The sequence below is a fragment of the Dermochelys coriacea genome, chromosome 1 (assembly GCF_009764565.3).
Source record: "Dermochelys coriacea isolate rDerCor1 chromosome 1, rDerCor1.pri.v4, whole genome shotgun sequence".
NCBI classification, from domain to species: Eukaryota; Metazoa; Chordata; order Testudines; family Dermochelyidae; genus Dermochelys; species Dermochelys coriacea.
In genome coordinates, this window is record NC_050068.2 from 318,108,554 (window position 1) to 318,131,562 (window position 23,009).

Here is a 23,009-nt window from a genome sequence, read left to right on the forward strand (position 1 = left end):
TAGGTAGGAATAGCGGTCAGTAGGTTTCCGATATAGGGTGGTGTTTATGTGACCATCGCTTATTAGCACCGTAGTGTCCAGGAAGTGGATCTCTTGTGTGGACTGGTCCAGGCTGAGGTTGATGGTGGGATGGAAATTGTTGAAATCATGGTGGAATTCCTCAAGAGCTTCTTTTCCATGGGTCCAGATGATGAAGATGTCATCAATGTAGCGCAAGTAGAGTAGGGGCATTAGGGAACGAGAGCTGAGGAAGCGTTGTTAACCCCTCCAACGCATCATCAAGGATCTACAACCTATCCTGAAGGACGAGCCATCGCTCTCTCAGATCTTGGGAGACAGACCAGTCCTTGCTTACAGACAGCCCCCCAATCTGAAGCAAATACTCACCAGCAACCACACACCACACAACAGAGCCACTAACCCAGGAACCTATCCTTGCAACAAAGCCCGTTGCCAACTCTGTCCACATATCTATTCAGGGGATACCATCATAGGGCCTAATCACATCAGCCACACTATCAGAGGCTCCTTCACCTGCGCATCTACCAATGTGATATATGCCATCATGTGCCAGCAATGCCCCTCTGCCATGTACATTGGCCAAACTGGACAGTCTCTACGTAAAAGAATGAATGGACACAAATCAGACGTCAAGAATTATAACATTCAAAAACCAGTTGGAGAACACTTCAATCTCTCTGGTCACTCGATCACAGACCTAAGAGTGGCTATACTTCAACAAAAAAGCTTCAAAAACAGACTCCAACGAGAGACTGCTGAATTGGAATTAATTTGCAAACTGGATACAATTAACTTAGGCTTGAATAGAGACTGGGAATGGATGAGTCATTACACAAAGTAAAACTATTTCCCCATGGTATTTCTCCCTCCCACCCCACCCCCCACTGTTCCTCTGATATTCTTGTTAACTGCTGGAATTAGCCTACCTGCTTGTCACCATGAAAGGTTTTCCTCCTTCCCCCCCCTGCTGTTGGTGATGGCTTATCTTAAGTGATCACTCTCCTTACAGTGTGTATGATAAACCCATTGTTTCATGTTCTCTGTGTGTGTGTATATAAATCTCTACTCTGTTTTTTCCACCAAATGCATCCGATGAAGTGAGCTGTAGCTCACGAAAGCTTATGCTCTAATAAATTTGTTAGTCTCTAAGGTGCCACAAGTACTCCTTTTCTTTTTGAGAATACAGACTAACACGGCTGCTACTCTGAAACCTGTCATTATGTCAGTGAGCAATTACTCATCTGTGTGGTTCCATTGATTAACGTGAGTTAAGTGATCAGCTGTGTTAGTAACTATTGTACAACCTAGCTCAAAAGAAACCTGGTTATTGTTAGCGCATCAGAGTCCCAGCAACAACAAACTTAAGAGTCATGTTAGCCACCAAAATATGCTGTGATTTTGACTAAGTTTTGCAAGCAAATTTCCACCTCAGCAGAAAACTTTGTGAAACCAATAGTTATAATGGGACAAATCCATCTCTGGTGGACTTCCACTGACCCAGTAGTTTAAAACCTGCACAAACCCTTCATGACCTTGCACAGCAAAGAGGATTCAAAGCAGCTGTGCACATCTTAGCCAGTGCTGAGGCACCTCCGGTATGGACTAGCATCTCACCTATGTAAATAGCAATGCAGAGTACTCCTTACCTCTGATTCTTCTGCACATCCAGTATCTTCATACAAACAAAGGGGAGGGAAGGGGTGGAGTGGGGGTAGTGTGAGGTGTGGGTTGTCAGAGAGTAGGGATAGCCATAGATGAACTGACTTGCATACTGGCTCTTCCCCCCTTTATTTGGGTGTGGAGAAGCCATGGAACAGAAGAAAAATTACTCTTGTTTCGTAGAAGGGAATTACAGGACATTTATGGGAGGCTATAGACCTAAACTGGCTCATTTCTAATGCAGAACCAAGGCATTCTGGGCTTCATAGTACCAGGGGGACAGTGGGATTTGCAGGATTACTGATAAATGCAGCTGGGTTATCAAAATCTTGAAAAAAACAACAATCTCATCTCTGAATGGTCCTGCAAAAATGTATGCAACATTAGTGAGTGTTGTGGGAACAGCCTGAAGAGTGCCTTGAATTCCCAGGAGGAATATCCTCCTATCCTTGCAGGATAGAGCCCCTGAGGTAGTTAGCGGCATCCAGGGTGGGAAATAGTGCTGCCTAAATGAGTGACTTTTTTCCTGCACCTATGAAACAGACTCTGGTATATCTAAGTTCAAAACTGCGGCTCCTGTTTAAAGCAAAATCTGACATAACTCTAATTGTTATTATTTATTAATTTATTTATGTAGGGTGTGAAACTGTATGAATAGTGTCATAGAAAAACGGCAGAGTTGCTGCTTCTTTTTAATTAAATTCCTTAATAACAGTCTAGCCATAATCAGCAGCTATAAATACTCCAAAAACATTTTCAGCAGTAAAACAATGCATCATGTTTAGCCATGTTCATCCACCAAAGGATAATTTATATACTTTAATGGGGTATTTTGTCAAAAACTTATATATCTTAATCTTCAAGGTTTATAATCTCTTGATGTCATTGTTGCAGAATGCGTGTTATTGAGTGAAGCCTTTGGAAAAAAAAATCAGTCTCATCTCTTAGGGACTGATTCTGCAAACACTTACACAACATGAGTACTCCCATTGAACTCTAGGTGACTATGCCCATTTTCAGGATCAAGCAGTGGTGAGCTGGAGCTGGTTTGCACCGGTTCGCGCAAACCAGTTGTTAAATTTAGAACCAGTTGTTAAAGAGGTTCGGCAAACTCCGGCCCACGGGCCACATGAGGCCCGCCGGACCGTCCTGTCCGCCCCGCCTGAGCTCTTGGCTGGGGAGGCTCCTCTGAGAATTTCTACTCACCCGGTGGCCCTGTGGTCCTTTGGCGGCACTTCAGCGGTGGGTTTTTCAGTCTCTCTGGGTTTTCGGCAGCACTTCGGCGGTGGGCCCTTCAGTGCCACCAAAAACTCGGAGCGACTGAAGGAATCGATTCTTCAGCTTCTGGCAGCTCATCACTGGGATCAAGCCATGAGTTTATGTATGCAATATGTCTCTAACAAATAGTCTTCAAAGCAGAGACCTGGAGCAGTAGCACTTTTGAATTACTTCATCTGTAATGTTCATTTTAGACCTGTTATGTCTCCAATGCTTTCGTGCATATCCAATGTAATGTGTCCATTAATTTCATAGGTTGTGATCTATAGCCTCTGCTGGTACATTATTCATTCCTGTAAAATAGATGTTTTCTTTCACATGTGAATACAGAATTGAAATCATTACTAGCTTTCTTCATTGTGGTGTCAGCTTGGTATCGAAAACAATAATGCTTTGAAAGAACTAAAGTATCTTTTGTTTTTCTTTGCAATTGTAAACAAATAAATATAACCATATCGTGAAGCAAGAGAGTGTAAATAGAATGACTGTGATTACAGTACAGACTTTCTTTCCCTTTCCCCCTTTCTCCCTTATCATCTGTATTGCAGCACAAATTTACCACTGACAGTATCCAGACATGTCTTTAACTATGCTTTCAAAACTACCACAGTCCAACCCTTCAGTGGTTACCATTCCTTCTCTAAAACTGACCCGTGTGACCTGGCGCAAGAACCTTAGCCTTATTTTGTGTCTCCGCTTTCCCATCTGTAAAATGGGGTAATACTTGTGAGAACCAGGACTGATAAAGTTAGTTTAGTTCTTGTTGGATAATTACATATGCCAATGTGGTAATACTCAAGTGAAAAGCTCATACTGAAGCATTACTTTCTGTTCCCTCAGTCATTATTGCCCAGTTAATGTCCAGGATAGTGGTTGCTGAAGTCATATGCATCATAGGCATTCATGAAAACCTTAACAGAAAAAGGACAGAAGTTAAGGGAAATGGTGCCACACATATGTTATGCATTGTGTGTACGACTGGAGAATAGGGTCGCCTGGGGGGAAGGTGCGTCAGGCCCCCAGTTTGAGAGGGCTCCCAAACTTTGTGGTGTGATAGCCTGGCATGCAGGGTTGCAGCACTGCTCAGGTTTGGTCTGCTGGCCCCTTAGCAGAGGGGGTTCTTGTCCAAACCAGTTGCACTGTGACCTTCTGCATGGGGTCAGAGTGCCACTCGCTAAAATTCGGCCTGGCAGCCCCTCCATCATGACATTAAGTAAGTTGTGCAACCATGTGAAAAGTTCTTTCTGGGGTTATCCCTTGCTAAGGGGACACTGGCCTGTGTCAGGTCAATTCTGGGACAAGAGAGCTGTTGAGGCGGATTCTTTCCTGCATTAGATGTCCACTAGGCATGGGGTGGGAATTGCATCTGGGTTATGGATAAGGCTCTTTGAATCTCAGAACAAGCCCAGACCTGATGATGATTGCAGTTACTCCCAATCAGCTTTAAGCGATTTGACTAGTTTAGGGTTATTATCAGACCCGAAGCCAGGGGAGGATTGCTGTGATGGAATGGAAATCCAACACCAGCCCTCCATCAGGAGTTGGGGGGGCGAGAGGGAGGGATCAAGCAACAGGGTCTAACAATGGTACAGAACCAGTTCCCCTTTAACAAGGAAATTCTCTTGGCCTTTGTGGCTGGAATACAGCACCTTTGTGCAAAGGGACCAACCCAGCTTGAGGACCTGGCCTACTATCTTGTTGCTAAAGGACTGGGGTTAGGGTTGAAGGGAGGATCAACAATGAAGCCGACTTGTAAGAGTAGAATTGTCTGGTAAAGTTAGATATCTTCATGACTGCAAGATGGTAAAAATTTGTCCTTGAGGCTGAAAAGATTTTTTTCTATGCTATTGGGAAGTGTCTGTGCTTAGAATGGGTCAACTGAAAAGGCTTGTACATAGAAAACAACTGGTCAATTTAGTTGAGAGGTATCAAAACAGATGCAGTATACAGAGAAAGTCATAAATGTACAGTTAGCCAATAATGGAATGTACCATGCAAGGCATAAATGGAATGATGCATCATCAACATAACTTGACAGGCCAAATCACAGGCACTTTTGAGTTCAATAAATATGTATCTATCAACATATTCATAGCTAACTAATTGTTAGCCCTTTGGTCACTTTTTATTAAACTATACCCCATCTATAGTGATAATTACAGAATTTTATAGTTTTTTCCTTATGATCTCTCCAAATTTAGGAAAAAAACACATTCAAGATAAAATATCTGGAAAAATTATGGACCAGATCCTCAAGGAATCAATTCTGAAGCACTTAGAGGAGAGGAAAGTGATCAGGAACAGTCAGCATGGATTCACCAAGGGCAAGTCATGCCTGACTAATCTAATTGCCTTCTATGATGAGATAACTGGCTCTGTGGATGAGGGGAAAGCAGTGGACATGTTGTTCCTTGACTTTAGCAAAACTTTTGACATGGTTTCCCACTGTATTCTTGCCAGCAAGTTAAAGAAGTATGGGCTGGATGAATGGACTATAGGGTGGATAGAAAGTTGGCTAGATTGTTGGGCTCAACGGGTAGTGATCAATGGCTCCATGTCTAGTTGGCAGCCGGTATCAAGTGCAGTGCCCCAAAGGTCAGTCCTCGGGCTGGTTTTGTTCAGTATCTTCATTAATGATCTGGAGGATGGTGTGGATTGCACCCTCAGCAAGTTTGCAGATGACACTAAACTGGGAGGAGAGGTAGATATGCTGGAGGGTAGGGATAGGATACAGAGGGACCTAGACAAATAGAGGATTGGGCCAAAAGATATCTGAAGAGGTTCAACAAGAACAAATGCAGAGTCCTACACTTGGGACGGAAGAATCCCATGCACTGCTACAGACTAGGGACCAAATGGCTAGGCAGCAGTTCTGCAGAAAAGGACCTAGGGGTTACAGTGGACGAGAAGCTGGATATGAGTCAACAGTGTGCCCTTGTTGCCAAGAAGGCCAATGGCATTTTGGACTGTATAAGTAGGGGCATTGTCATTGATCGAGGGATGTGATCATTTCCCTCTATTCGACATTGGTCAGGCCTCATCTGGAGTACTGCATCCAGTTTTGCGCCCCACACGACAAGAAGGATGTGGAAAAATTGGAAAACATCCAGCGAAGGGCAACAAAAATGATTAGGGGACTGAAACACATGACTTATGAGGAGAGGCTGAGGGAACTGAGATTGTTTAGTCTGTGGAAGAAAAGAATGAGGAGGGATTTGATAGCTGCTTTCAAGTACCTGAAAGGGGGTTCCAAAGAGGATGGATCTAGACTGTTCTCAGTGGTAGCAGATGACAGAACAAGGAGTAATTGTTAAGTTGCAGTGGGGGAGGTTTAGGTTGGATATTAGGGAACACTTTTTCACTAGGAGGGTGGTGAAACACTGGAATGCGTTACCTAGGGAGTTGGTGGAATCTCCTTCTGTCAAGGTTCCTTCCCCACTCTGAACTGTAGGGTACAGATGTGGGGACCTGCATGAAAACCTCCTAAGCTTACTTTTATCAGCTTAGGTTAAAACTTCCCCAAGGTACAAACTATTTTGCCTTTTGCCCTTGGACTTCCACTGCCACCACCAAACATCTGGGTTTATTTTTGAGAAAGCGTTGTTTGGAAACGTCTTTCCCCCCAAAATCCTCACCAAAACCTTGCACCCCCCTGCCTGGGAAAGGCTTGATAAAAATCCTCACCAATTTGCATAGATGACCACAGACCCAAACCCTTGGATCTTAAGAACAATGAAAAAAGCATTCAATTTCTGACAAGAAGAATTTTAATATAAGAAAAGGTAAAAAGAATCACCTCTGTAAAATCAGGATGGTAAATACCTTACAGGGTAATTAGATTCAAAACATAGAGAATCCCTCTAGGCAAAACCTAGAAAGACACAAGAAAGACACAAAGAGAAGAATATTCACTCTATTCAGCACAGTCTAATTTCTCAGCCATTTAAAGAAATCATAATCTAACGCATATCTAGCTAGATTACTTACTAAATTCTAAGACTCCATTCCTGTTCTGTCCCTGGCAAAAGCATCACACAGACAGACAGATGCTTTGTTTCTCCCCCCCTCCAGCTTTGAAAGTATCTTGTCTCCTCATTGGTCATTTTGGTCAGGTGCCAGCGAGGTTATCCTAGTTTCTTAACCCTTTACAGGTTAAGGCTTTTTCCTCTGGCCAGGAGGGATTTTAAAGGTGTTTACCCTTCCCTTTATATTTATGATACCTTCCTTAGAATTTTTTAAGATCAGGCTTGAGAAAGCCCTGGCTGGGATGATATAGTTGGGGATTGGTCCTGCTCTGAGCAGGAGATTGGACTAGATGACCTCCTGAGGTCCCTTCCAACCCTGATATTCTATGATTCTATGGTTACTATCAGAATAATCAGAAGATGTCAAATGCTATTGTCTCAGGGTATATCTACACTGCAATCAGAGTCAGCTGCAGCATATTTAGACAGAGCTGAGCTAGCTTTGATCTAGATAGCTTGAATAACAATAGCAGTGAAGCTGCAGCTGCACAGGCTGTAGAAGCTCTCCCACCCATCACACTAGGTATGAACTCGAGCAGCTAGCCCATAGGCTATTGTTGTTTGAGTTAGCCAGCTCAAAGCTAGCTCAGCTATGTTTATATGTACCGCAGTCACACCTCTGATTCCAGCATAGACATACCCAAAGTAAACTAAAGCCAATGGAGCTAGACAAGGGACGGATGAATTTGACCTTTTGTTCCTTGTAGAAGAAGAATCCAGTTCTGCATTCCTCTAGATTAAAAAAAAATCCAGTTGACGTTAATGAGAGTTTGACCACAATAGGGACTATAGGATAGAAGCTGGTTTCTTCAGCACAAAAGTGTACTAATTTGTTCTGAATATGTATGACAGACTCACATCTTTCTGGGAAGTGCTTACTGCTGACAGGAACTCTGTTCCATGACCCATTTTAGAATTTAACTGCAATCTCAGATCACTTAGTGTGATTATTTGTTATTTTCAAATCAATTTAAGATGGTAAAAGAAAACAGTACTACTTCACCTAATTCCAGCAACAGAAATGCCTAGGTAACTGATTTCAGTTTAATGTATTTAAATGTTCATTTTGAATGTTAAATGTTGGTCTGACACAAGAATACCTGCTACTTCATATACTTCAGCAATGGATGACAAATTTACAAGCAGGTTGCTGAACCTTCTCTCTGAATTTGTAGGGCTATCTTGTATGATATTTTATGTGGGAAATGGGATGGTGCCATTATTCTGTTTCTGAAAGTTCTTAAAAAGTACACTTATGTATTCTATAGTATTGCTATATCAATATACAGTAAGTAAAATTTAGAGAAATCTGTAAGAGACTTTATCAATCTACCAGTTCTCTCCAGCAACACACTGCATCCATAAACCAAATAATAACAACTAACCAGCTTCACTGGGCTTATAGCTGCTCCCAAGTGGTGCGAAGCAGCTGGTACTTACAGGTGATTCTTACAATACATTTTCATTATAATTATTTTACATACCTGTGTTACGAACAGCTCACTTGTTTAAATGTCTTTTATTTAACTTGTTATGCTTGAAGCCAGGAAAATGGAAGCTATTTTTGACATTCTAATTTTACTGCTTGTTCAATTGCATGAGTATAATGACACCTGCTTGCTCTTGCAATGATTCAAAACCCTCTCTGCACTCTTTCTTCCTTACAGCCTCAGAGAAATGGAATTTGACATTGCAGAAATGCTGCTGTTTCTTCAGAGAAACAATGCCTGCCATCAAACAGCATTGGGAAATCACCCCACAAGCCAGTGGTAAAGCTGGGTCTTGAACCCAGGTCCGTTGAATCCCATGCTAGGGCCTTCTATTCACTAGATCACACTCCCTCCCTTCTACAGAATGATAGCTGAGATTTTACAAAGCTTTTGCCTGTGCTCATACTAGACAATATCTGTAACAACTATGTGATAAAGGTTGGCAAACGTTAAGAGGAGGAGCCATCTAACCACAATTTGAGAACTGTAACTGTGGTGAATCAATACAATAAAGTTATAAATCCCTGAATGAAACTGATATCATGTTTGATGCAAGAAAAAACATATTTCACTGCCATGTTTACACTGGAGTTGGAGGTGTGATTGCAGTTCATGTAAGCATACCCACGCTAGCTTTAATTTAGCTAGCACAGCTAAAAATAGCAGTGAAGGTGCAGCTGCATGGACCGGGGTTCAGGAATACTTGAAGGTGGGGTGGGGGAGACTCGATGAGGTGTTCTTGTACGGCTCACAGTAAAGCTCATGCCGCTGTGTCTGCACTGCAGTTTTTAACTGGGCTAGCTAGATGACAGCGAGCATAGGTAGGTCTACATCAGCTACAATAACACCTGCAATTGCAGTGTAGACACATTCATGGTCTCAGAGTTCGAGATTTACTTACACTGATTGTTTTGACATACATTTAACTGTGGTGCAGTATATCGTGGTAATGGGTATTCTGACACAAGTAAAAGGAACAAATGATTAGTTAATGCTCCCATTCAAATACATCTCTGATTAGAATGTGGTTTTATGATGACAGTTGTAAGATACAAAATAATGTAGAAATAATGAAGAATTCATTAATTTGGAGCCAACTCCTGAGGTTTTTATTCAGCCTTTATTCAGGGAAACTCCTATTGACTTTGTGATAAGAATTTGCTTGAACAAGAGCTGAATAACAACTCTTAAGGTCCTCAGAATTAGGCTTTTGTGCAGGAGTCGATTTTAGGGTCCTATTTAATATTTTCTTTACCCTTTTTGAAGGATGATGAACTTCTTAAGCTCAAATTCACAGTTGATACAAAGCTAGGCATTATTGCAAACACTCTGTAGGATAAGATTAAAATACAGTCTTGAGACATGGACTGAAATCAATAAAATGAGATTCAACAAAGAAAGGGTTTGCATAAAGAACGAATAGTTAGTCATGGGATGGAGAATAACGGAGGAAGTGCAGTGGATGGTAAATTGCGTATGAATCAACAGTGCAGTGCAGGTACAAAAAAGCAAATGATATATTGGTTTGCATTAACTTAGGGAATAGCACATGTAAAACAAACAGGAGATCAATTTCTGAAGTACTTATTCAGACAAACTCCCATTTCAGGCAAAGGGAATTTACCTAAATAATAAGTGAATGAGGACTCTCCCTGTGGTCATCTGTTTAGTCCCGGGTACACACTGCATTTAAAAAAAAAAAAAAGAGAGAGAGAGAGAGAGAGAGAGAAAGTTGGAGAAATTTCAGAAGGGAAACAGCAAAATGTGTTGAAAGATTTTCAGAATGAGATCTATGGGTGAAAGGTTAAAAAAACTAAGCATGCTCAGACTAGAGAAATAGAGGGACATGAGAGTTGTCTTTGTATATCTACAGGATGTTACAAAGATGTCAGTGATCAATCAGAGCAAAACAAGAAGTAAGTGGGCTTAAGATGCAGCAGAAGTGGCCAAAATTGGAATAGGCATTGTACATAAAAGCAAATACCAAAGTGGATTATTCAAATACTTGTCTGAATGTTGGTATTAAAGAGCCCCACTTGCTGTATCAAATATGACAAATTACAGAGAAAGAAATTGCTGCACTTCAACACTCACATGGGAAATAAACAAGTGACATTGATGACAAGTATTGAGAAAAGAGAAAAATTAGGCAATCCTGATTTATCAGGACTGTGACCTGAGTTTTGACATATGAAACTTCCTTCCAGGAAGTTGGAAAAGACCCCAAGCTGGGTTCTGTCCTGCAAGGTGTAGCAGAGAAAGTCAGCCCAGGTAAAGGAGACAAAAGGGGTTTTCATGGCACCTTTGTGATGCAGGGATTCCAGGCAGCTTCATTACAGTTACTCACTGGCACATCACCTATGCCAGGGTTCTTGTGAAGGGGGCAAGGCCCTACCTGAGCGTAATTCTCCTCTGGCCCCTTGCATCCATATATGCCACCAACTGATGTATATGGGCATGAGCAGAGCTGTTACCCAGGGTTTTCAGAATCCAAAGCAGTCATAATGTTAGGCAGTGTCAGGAATAAATCAATGAGAACACAGCACTTCCAACTGATGAAAAATTGATACAAGTGTGTTCTTATCTAAAACTACAGTTTATTAGATTTAACCACACACAGATATAAGCAATAGGTTTAGAACATCCCAAATAATTACCTAAAATCTGAGCTGGTATTGAGTAATTAGCAGCAGGTTGGTGATGGCCAGTTGCTTCCCCACTGGGGAGTATGGCGTCAGGAAAGTCTCTCAGGATAACTTCAGAGAACTTCTCCAAAGTACACTCTATTATCTAATCTTTTTTATAACTAACTTTTACAAAAACACACAGCTCATAGTAACCCCCTACTGGATCATCACTTCTCCTAAATTCAATAACTATTTATCAATAAACATTCCTAACAATCTTAATTATAATAAGCTTTTCTATCAAAGCAGTCCAAACTCAAGGTCTCCATCCACTTATTTTCTTTCAGTCTAAATTTATTGACTCTTTTTTCACCCCTTCTCCTATTCTGATTAGCAGAAACTGCAAGCCTGCAGCTAGCATTTGGCCTTGTTTCCAGAAGCCCTGCTTGTTCAAATTAACCCTTAACTATGTGGTGTTCTATTTTATTAGTTCATGGTGGCTGAATGCATGCAATATGGTTGCCATTAGTTTGATCAAATTCTGGGGTAACAACACCCCTCCAATCCGGGGCAACAGAGCCAAAATGTTGGGGTCATTTTTTTTCTCTCTTCTACACATTGCCAGTTCAGCGTAACTCCATTTATATCAATAAAAAGTCTCTGACTTTCCTCTATTGTAATTAAGAACAGAATTTTCCCCTCAAATCCTCCACCTTGTTCTGTTGTTCCAATATGTTCTTGAATAACTTCCCTGATACTCAACCTGGGACTCCTTCTAAGAGGGAGTGAATCAAGATACGTCATCCCTGCAAGTTGTTGATTTAAAAATTAAAAACACAAAGTGTGAAACAGCTTTTGTAAAGTGATGGTGACATTGAGCAGTGCCCTTAACACTGTCTCAAATAGCACTGGGTCAAAAACTTTTCTTTAAAGTGTTTTTTTTTATTTTGGATAAAAATGCTCTTTTATTGGGAAATGTCCATGTTTGACTATATGATTTGGGGGCGGGGGGTTACTGAAACCCAGAAAATTGAAATGAAAATTCATTGGTCCGTGATGTTTGGCCAGCAGTTTAGAGACAGTCCAAGCTGATGGTGCTAAATTGCTCTGTGATGACTTCTTGGTGATAGTCCTTCAGTGAGGTGACAAATAGGGCCTGGGCAGGGTAGCTGCCTGGAATACATGATAAGAGACTTAACTTCATACAACCTAAAACTATTATCTTGACACTTATGCCACCTTTTGGCACAAGGTAGATTTACTTAGGAGTTTAGTAAAGTGGTCTTGATAAGATTAACCGGGTTACCCAGAGTACTATGGAATGGAGCCATGTTCCACCCCTCCCTTGCTTCCTGTTTTGTAAGTGGGAGTTTCCCATTCCCTTCCCACTCCAGACTGTGCAGTTGAATAAAACAGCAAGTTTCCAGCCTGGAGTCATGAGAGTAAAGTGTTATTTTTTTAAACTAATATTCCCTGACTTTCATGCATTTATATTCATAACTTAACACCACATTAACGTATCTCTTCACATACAATATATTATTTTTGCATATTAATGCTTCATCTGTGCTCAACTAATATTTAACTGAAAGAAAAGCCAGAAAGGAAACCAACCAGTGAGGTTAGGGGCTGATTGATGTAAAAGTGTGCTACCCAACAAAACAGAGCTAGATTCTGACTTTTGGGCAGCACAGATCTGTGCAGAGAGTGGTATATAAGCTGCACCAACCCAGGAGTAGCCAGAAGAGGCACTGAGACTCAGAAATAACTGTAAGTCACAGTGCATCCCCTGCTTCTCCCTCTTTTACCAGCAGAAAGTAATTAATCCCTCCTCTCTCCCCCCAGCATACCTACCTTCTGGATGGACTCAGCTTTGCTGGGCAATGAGTAAAAGGGTAGAACAAAGGCTCCATCCTTTCTTCCACTTATTTCTATGTGCCCAGATCGAGGATTCCAGTATCCCAAGTTAAGCGGCGTTCCTATGCTCTTGAATGGGTGCAATGTTTAAGGTAGAGTTTAGCTCTTAGTGGGGTTTGAATATGGCTTTGACATTTTAAAATGTGTTGGGTTTTTCTTTGTTTTCTGTTTTTTGCGGTCACCAGCTGAATGATAACTTCAGTTGCAGAACATTTATCTCTAGCTGTGATTTTGCCAATTTATAACAACATTGTGGCATACCTCAATTATTTCAGCTGAAGCAAAGTCTACAGAATGTGTCTGAACATGCCCAAGGCCAGCTATAAAAGTGCCCCTTTACAGGATGTTCCAGAGGCTCTCCTAGTGATAATATTTAATATTGCACATTTAACGCGTGGGGCTATAAAGATAACTTAAATATCTTTACTGTAAATTAGCTCAAACATTTTAAAGGTTAGTGGTTTATTAGATAATGAGCTCCACAAAAGGTCATATCACACAAACTTAGGAAAGCAAACATCTTGAATAAAGGGGAATGTTATCAATTCCCTGCTAGCAGAATGTCACATTCATTCTCCTGTAACTGTGGCTGAATTATTGTATTTCCGTTATGAACTCTGTCTTCAGAGGTTTTTATACTAACTATTTTTAAAATTAACTACAGGCTACTAGTTAGTTCCTGAGAAAATTAATGTCTTTAAAATGAGTAAAATATGTCACTTCATTTTTAAATAAGTAATTGTGCGTGCGCGTGTGTGGTTTTAGATGCTTTGCTGACGACCTTTAGTGAAACATTTATGTAGTTCTAAAGGGTGACTTCACTGTCATGGTACCAGCACGCCAATACTAGCATGGGAGGAGTACTGGGAATAGTTCACAGCCCCCAGACTACAGAGATTCAAGGGGAACATGCAAGAAGACAGGAATTGGAAGCACACAGGAAAAGAGAAGTGCACAGGAGAGGAGGAAAGTAGCTTACAGACACAAAAGGAATGGAACAGTTGCGGGCGGGCACAAAATAGGGGACGTGGGAAGGGAAACCAAAAGCACAAGTGTCAAAGCTGGGGCACAAGGGTGGGGAGCAAGGTCTATACTATAAGTGATATAGAAAGAGGCCCCCCACTTCTGATGAAAAGCCTTGAAATGAAAGGCCAGATTGTGGCTTACAGCCCCAGTAAGTATTGGACAGGTATAGTAGGGACATGCTGCAGGGGAAATTCTGGCTGTCTCTGGGAGCTCCTGGAAGCCATGTAGTGAAGCAACAGCACCATCACCATGGGAGAAAGGGCAATATTTGTTCCTTTCCACACTTTGTCAGCTCTACTGCTGGTACATAGTTCAGTGCCTCCATCCCACCCCTTTTGAGGAAGCTAGCGCCACTGCTGGCACCGTCCAGCAACACTGCAGCTGATTCCCACTCCCCCACATTCCTTTTCACACCTGTGCAAAGTCAACCATAAATGGCTTTAAATGAAGAGTTTCTTAAAATACTGATTAGAGAAGACGTGTTCATCTGAATTGCATGTTCCGCTCCCCACTACTCTGTACAAAGTACTGAGGCATTTGCTATTGTAACAGAACTATGCTTTATCCTTCCCATCCAGCTGAACTAAAACAGGGGCGAGAACAGTTTTGTTGATACAACCATCGCAGAGGAAGATGCATGCAGGCACAAAACACTCCTGTGAAACTAGCAGCAAAGTAAATGGATGCTGGGTGCATGTGAACAATGGCAGACTTTGATAAAAATATATACCCTAAAATTGGGGCGGAGGGCTTTTTTTTTCAAATACTTCTCAGTTTTAAAGAATTGTAGGGTTAACAATATAAATCCATGCTCAATTCACTCCATTTGTGTGTGAAATTGCACAGTTCTGGAAACAATGTGAGGTATGGGAGTGGAAAATCATTGCAAACTGAAATCCAAATAGGAACAGAAGAACTTGATATTCTAAAATACAACATGGAAATCTGCATTAGAGTTAGAGAGGGGTCAATAGCTTTGGTCAAAATAAAGCCAATCTGGAATCTTTCCCTATCCTTGGATCAAATTGGACTTGAACCATTTTAAAAGTTCTGGAACAATTGGTTTAACTGCTCACATGTATTCTTTGTGAAAGGATGGTCTCATGGTTAAGGCAGTAGGCTGGGTCTCAGGAGAGCTGCTCTCAGTTCCAGGCTCTGCCACAGACTTCCTATATGACTTTGGGGATGTCACATAGTCTATGTCTACATTATGAAATAGGGGGGTGTTTTCCCTGTTTGCATACACATACTTGAAGTAGTCAGAGTGTAAATGGTAACATAGCTGTGGAGTTTCACTCAGGTTTGTACTTGGCACAGCTCATCTGTGCTGCTGCTACCGTGGCTACACTGCTATTTAAACTTGTGCAATTTCAGTGAGAGCTAACACAAATCGGTGTACACAAGCAGGAGACTCACACCCTAGCTCACAGAGTAGACACTGCCTTAGAGGGAAGTTTTCAAAAGTTCAAATGGCAGTTAGGTGCCTAACTGTCATTTGTGCTATTCATAATATCTGTGTCCCAGTGTCTCCTCTGTAATGTAGGGATAATACTTTCCTTGTTTACCTTGTCTATTTAAGCTAGCATTTTAAGAAGCTTAAGAGAATTAAACACCCAACTCTGATTGAATTTTGGTGGGAGTAGACATCCAACTCTCTTAGGCTCCTTTGAAAATCCAGCTTTAGATGGTAAGCTCCCTAGTGCAGGGACTGTCTCATACTATGTATTTGTACAGTGTCTAGCATAATGGAGCCCAATCTCATTTAGCGTCTCTGGGCACTATCATGATATAAACAATAAATGATCTACCTTCTCAAGGGGTCTCTGTTATTAGTGAACCTGAAGGGTATGCACCACTTTTGGGAAGTTCTTGTAGCACGTTTCATGGAATTTTACCTCAGAACTTTTGTCTTTTTGTTACATATTTTATTTAACTTATTTGTTATTCATTATGTATGAAAGATGATAGAGAAAACAGAATTGTGTTACAAAGCTGCATTGCAACAATGACAGATAAAACATATCTGTAGTAAAATGCATAGAAGACAGAGCTAAACTGTCATGAAAAACAGCTTCTCCGTATCATGCACTTCAGCCCTTTAAGATACTTAACAAGAATCAGCTTGTTCTGCAGAATCTAACTTGGTAACTAGTCAACACAGTGACATCCATTCAAAATATTTTAGCAGTATTAAATTAAAAAATTATGCTTTGCAATTCTCTGTAACAAGCTTGTACTGAGGAAAATACACTCAAATGGAGTATGTCTAGCCAGCAATGTAACCTGGGCAGCCACATGGCAGCATTAAAAACCAAAAGGCACACTCTGGGCCTAGTGATGACCATGGTTATTTCATGCAGCCAGCAGCCATGTGATTGGCCCCATCAAAGCTAGAAACTAAAGAAAGTAGAACAATCTCATACTCTCAAAACAATATGGAAAAATTAGAGTGAGTAGAGAGCTGTCCACACTAACTTCAATACCTCGAAAGATACTGGAACAAATCATTAAACAATCAATTTGTAAGCACCTAGGTGATAATAGGGTTATAAGGAATAGCCAGCATGGATTTGGTAAGAACAAATGATGACAAACCAATCTAATTTCCTTCTTTGACAAGGTTATTGGCCTCTTAGATAGGAAGGAAGTAGTAGGCATGATGTATCTTGAGTTTAGTAAGGTTTCTGAAACAATTCCACATGATGTTACCATTAAAAGAAAAAGAAAAACTAGAGAAATATGGTCTAGATTTAATTGCTATAAGGTGGGTGCACAACCAGTTGAAAGATTGTACTCAGAAAGTAATTATCAACAGTTTCCTTTCAAACTGAGAGGGCATATCTAATGGGATCCCGCATAGGTCATCCTGCATTTAGTACTGTTCAATATTTTCAGTAATGATTTGGATAATAGAGTGGAGAGGTTGCTTATAAAATTTGCAGATAACACCAAGGTGGGAGGGGTTACAAGCACTTTGGAGGATAGGATTAGAATTCAAAATAACCTTGACAAATTGCAGAATTTGTTTGAATTCAACAAGATGAAATTCAGTAAAGATAAGTGCAAAGTTCTATACTTAGGAAGGCAAAATCAAATTCACAACTACAAAATGGGGAATAATGGGCTAGGTGGTAGTACTGCTGAAAAGGATCTGGGGGTTATAGTGAATCATAAATTGGATATGAGTCAACAAATGTGATGCTATTGCAAAAAAAGGCTTATATCATTCGGGGGAGGGGGGTATTAACAGGAGTGTTGTATGTAAGCCGCAAGAGGTAATTGTCCTACTCTACTCAGTGCTGATGAGGCTTCAGCTAGAGCGCTGTGTCCAATTCTGGGCACAACATTTTAGGAAAGATGTGAACAAAATGGAGAGAATCCAGAGGAGAGCAACAAAAATGATAAAAGGTTTAGAAAACCTGACCTATGAGGAAAGGTTAAAAAAACTGGGCACGTTTAGTCTTGAGAAAAGAAGACTGAGGAAGACATAATAACAGTCTTCAAATGTGTTAAGGGCTGTTATCAAGAGGATAGTGATCAGTTGTTCTCCATGTTCACTGGGGGTAAAAAAGTAATGGTCTTAATCTTCAGCAAGGGAGATTAGGTTAGATATTACTCTAAGGGTAGTTTAAATTCTGGAACAAGGGAAGTTCTGCAATCCCCATCATTGAGGTTTTTCAGAAAATGTTGGACAAACGTGTCAGAGATGGACTTAATTAATTGTTCCTGCCTTAGCTCAGGGAGCTGGATTTGATTATTTCTTGATGTCCTTGCCAGCCCTAGACTTCTATGATTCTATGTTTAGAACCAAGTACTGTTCTATATTTGATTGCCTGAGCACGTTGGGATCCAACTCTGCTGCATTGCTAAACAAAGTACACAACAATTATCATGCTTAATATTTTTTAAAATTTCTTCCTTGTATTCTTTATTCATGTGTTGCATATAGCTTCCAAAGCCACAGTCAGGGGTGAGTCGCCATAGTGTGAGCTGCTGCATAAAACATGGTCCCTGCCCTGAACATTTTATCATCTAAAGACAAAACAAAAAATGGAAGAGGGCGAGGATAATAATAAGAACATCATGCTTTTAGATAGGCAGACAATGTGTATAATTAGGTGCTTCTTTTGAAGCACCTGACAGCAGTCACAGTTGGTGACAAGAGTAGACAGACTACTGTTCTGATGTGAAATGGCAATTCTTGTGTTCCTGAAAAGTACTCCAAAAGACTACACTGTTCATTAGCAAGAAGGTGAGAATCATAATCTAGGAAAATTGCAGAAAGCTTTCAAGATATGATAATGGGAATGGGTCAAAAATGTGCACTCTGCAGACATTTAAGAGAGGGATCATTACAGCAAATCGTACTTTGGAATATTAAGTGGAGTTCAAGTTCTAATCCTTTTGCAGATAAAAACCCACAACAAAACCTTTGTTGATACTAGTATTGGCAAGTGATGTAGTAGATCTGATAAGTGCAAATAATGAAGCCAGCAATAGGATTTCGAAGATCCGTAACTCATCTGTAAATTTCTGTTTTCCTAGCTCATTTTCTATAGGTTTGTCACCCAGTTAATATTCTATGCATGTACTTATGCATTGTGCTAGAGGAGGGGCAGACAGTGGGTCATCTCATGTTTTTTATGTAAATTCTTTCCCTTTCTTTGAACTTTTTCCTGAGTTTGTGAGAATAGTGACTAATGCAAATCATGCACTGTTATCAGAGCATGATAAGGAAGTGTGTTGCCTGATCTGTTGATTGTGTATGAATTATACTGATTACTTAAGAATTCCCAAGTAACACTCTGAGGATTGGTAGATTCTTGTCCCAAGATCAGGCCAGTATTATCAAAATTAAAGTTTTGTTGGCAACCTCAACATGCACAGTTGCAACACTCACACTTAAGAAAAAATTTCTGTGTTTATAGTTTTATTAACACAATTGTCTGGCCATACCAAAAGGACAGCAGACATTTGACATGGGTTTAATTAGGCCACAACTTTATTATTAGATGTCTAGGATTACCCGTCAGATAAAAGGGAACAGTGCAGATAACCCCATGTTTATTCCATAATTACCCAGGGGACCTTTACAAGCTAACCCCTCTTTTTCCATCCAGATCCCTCCAGAAAATCTATTGCCAGGACCTTACCATACCTGGGGGCTTCCACCAGCTCCCCCTCTTTTTCCATCAAGGTCCCTCCAGCAAAATCATTGCTGGGACCTTACCGTCCACCCCTGCTTCACAGGACGGGTAAGGTGGGCTATAAGAATGGGGGGGTTGGCTCCCTGCTGTACCAATCATAGGAGTCCCCAACTGCTCCTCTGTAATGAACAAAGTCCTTTCCATGCCATTTATCTGGTCACTGTATACCTTTCCTATGGAGTGTCTGCACTGGACATCTACCCTACACTTAAATAATAGTCCAGGAAAAATAGAAGTAGCCATTATACTAAAAAACCTGAAAATTGCAGGAACAGAAGCTGTTTAGATATAATGCTCTTGTGTTAGAATATAATATACTGGCAATTAAGGGCTTGGTTTTTGTGCAGCCTCAGTCGAACCTCTTCTTGGGCAACAAAAATGATTAGGGGTCTAGAGCACATGACTTATGAGGAGAGGCTGAGGGAGCTGGGATTGTTTAGTCTGCAGAAGAGAAGAATGAGGGGGGATTTGATAGCTGCTTTCAACTACCTGAAAGGGGGTTTCAAAGAGGATGGCTCTAGACTGTTCTCAATGGTAGCAGATGACAGAACGAGGAGTAATGGTCTCAAGTTGCAATGGGGGAGGTTTAGATTGGATATTAGGAAAAACTTTTTCACTAAGAGGGTGGTGAAACACTGGAATGCGTTACCTAGGGAGGTGGTAGAATCTCCTTCCTTAGAGGTTTTTAAGGTCAGGCTTGACAAAGCCCTGGCTGGGATGATTTAACTGGGACTTGGTCCTGCTTTGAGCAGGGGGTTGGACTAGATGACCTTCTGGGGTCCCTTCCAACCCTGATATTCTATGATTCTATGATTCTATGATTCTATCTCTCTGCTGGCCAGTTCAGGCAATTATACCATTTTCAGTACAATGGTGCAAGAGAACTTTGGGTCAAATTTTCAAAAGCACCAAAGTCCCATTGTCAAAAGTGACTCAGGCACTTAGGGTCAGATTTTTCAAAGATTTTTAGGGCCTAACAGTGCAGATACACACCTAGTGGGATTTTCAAAAGCACCTAAGTAGGTTAGGCACCTGGGCCCGGATCCTCAAAGATATTTAGGTGTCACTCTGCCTCTTTAGGTGCCTAATTTCATCATTCAGGTGCCACTGACATTTTCAAAACAGCCATTCAGCTGTCACCTAACCCATAGGCACTTAAGTTTCTTCTGCCTAAGCCCAAGGCTATCCCACAGCTAACGACCTGCTTAGAGCCTGAGCTCAAGTTAGAGTCCTGGAGGCCCTGAACTGGGATTCTCAAACTAGACAGGGGAATACTTATCTTATCAGTAGGGCATGGTCCTGTAGGTGTGCTCTGAGCATGCCTAAAAACAAAAGGAGTACTTGTGGCACCTTAGAGACTAACAAATTTATTTGAGCATAAGCTTTCGTGAGCTACAGCACCTGTCAGCCCTAACAGCAGGAGGGATAGCTGCAGGCCACTGATAGGTGCTGGGGCAGTATAGCGTTCACACAGTGTGAGTGGGAGGAGGAGGGGTTGGCTGCTTGGGCATATTCTATGGCTTAGGTCACTAACTCCAGGACAGGGTTTGCAGCTGAAGAACCTGAGCAGAGGTAGGTGCCTATTTCTGCCCCATCAGCGAGGCACATCAGTTTAGCTGTTTAGATGCTTAAACTCTTCTTCTTTTCCCATCCCCCTCTTCAAAATTTCACTCCTGGCTATTTTAGGAGTCCCCCCCCCCGATTGTTGGCTTCTGAGGATCCCTTTCTTAGGCACCTAAGTCTCTCGAGGCATTGTATGGGGAGCCCAGGGCTGAGGATTCCATTAGGTGGCCCAGTGAGTGCCTAGGGGTTAGGCATAGCAATACACAGTGGAGGAACACTTCAATACCTTTGAGAATCTGGACCATTGAAATAGGTGCCTAACTTGTTTGGGTGTTTTGAGAATCCCAGTGGGCATCTTAAGGTGCCTAAACATCTTTGACAAGCTGGCTCTAAGTGTCTAAATCCCTGTCAAAATGGGTCTTGGACACCTCGTTACTTAAACACTGTTGAAAATGTTACTCCTTTGTGCTTCAACTACTTGAGTATTCAAAATGTGTATTCACCCCTTCATGCACATCTTTCCTTCACTAACACTTGTATATGCAGGTGATACAATTTAGATGTTTCTTTGTGAAGAGGTGAGACAACAACTGGATTTCAGTCATCTACACATATTGATGTTATTTTTGGAAACATGTTTGGGCAGGTATGTACATGTGCAAAGTTGCTCTTGGACAAATGGAGGCTGAACTCTGAAAGTAAGATTCTATAAAATGCCTTGTGTATATACAAAGCCTAGCACAATGGGCCTTGATCTCTTTTGGGGCTTGCTGTAATCATAATATAATGTTTAAATAAAATAGATCTCTTTGATATCTGTATGAAGTCTAATGAAGAGGCTACACAAATCAACAAAAGCACTGACAAAAAACCCAACAACACTGTAATAGTGTCTCCAGATCCTTTTGCACTGGTGTAATTCAAACATGTCTTGTTCTCTGAACATCAATTTTGCATAATAAACAAGTCTGTTAAGATTTGGAGGAAGCCTAAAAACAAGTTAATATGAATTATTTTGCTTAGAAGAGCAGCTATTGCCCCTGTGAAATCATCTACTAAGCACATTTCACGAGGAGCTTTAGTGTATGAATTTAGTGTGCCTGTGTCATGGTGCCCGTGACATGACAGATTGTAATGGTTCTGTGGTAAATAATACACTGTTTAAAACTAGACTTTAAAAACAAAGTAGCTGTCACAGTTCATTGAGTTTTCAGAATTATCTCATCTCTCATATCCTTCCATGAAAGATAGTTTTCTTCTTTTTTAATTCAACATTGGGGCTGGAGGTGTGGGGGAGGGGAAAATCCAGTCGCTTCACAGTAAAATAACATTAAGCGTCTGCACTAAAATCTATCTATTTATATCACACTCATCGCTATAGTACCTGAGAACTTTATTGCAATTATATACATTCCCCAGGAAGTCTAGCCTTAGGTTTGCTTTCGGTGCTCTCTGAGTTATTAGAAAGCTCTGCTAAAGAGATGTCTTGTATTTCATCCAGAAGGTGGGAAGCTTAATTGGAATTGTTGTGAGTTACTGTACTTCACAGCTTGAACCAACTGCTGAGAAGGGTCTGGCCTACATTTTCCGAAGGGGGCCTCCCATTTGGGGTTTGTTTGGGTGCACAACCATACACACCTCTGGGGACTGATTTTTGTCAGAGCTGCTGAGCACTTACCACTCCCATTGACTTCAGTTTGAATGTAGGTGTTCAGCTCCACTGAAAAACCCTCATTGCTGCACCAATGTGCTCTCCTTCCATGCTGTCCAGCTAATAGCATAAATTCAGGCTCACTATGAGAGCTTGTGAGAGAAAAATGAAGTGGCCAGTCACATGGTACCCCAGGAAATGGAAGTTTGGTGTGGGGCTCCATGAAGCATAGAAGTGCACATATCTACTTCAGTCATGGGGACAAACTGTGAATCCCTCATTCTCACTGGTGAGTGATGAGTCTGTCAAGTAGTTCCACCAAAGATAGTAAGGATACTGCTTGTATGAATAACTGCTCACCAATATGCACAAGAGGTTGATAATCTGGCCCACTTTGACAGCTCCTGGTGCTCAGGAAACTGGAGGAAAGAACCATTTTCTGCTGGGACTCCTTGAAGGTGTGGTAAGGGTTCCATATTACAATTGCTGGAGGAGGAGCACATGAGAAATATAGTTTGTTATTATTTATTAAATTCTACTGTTCT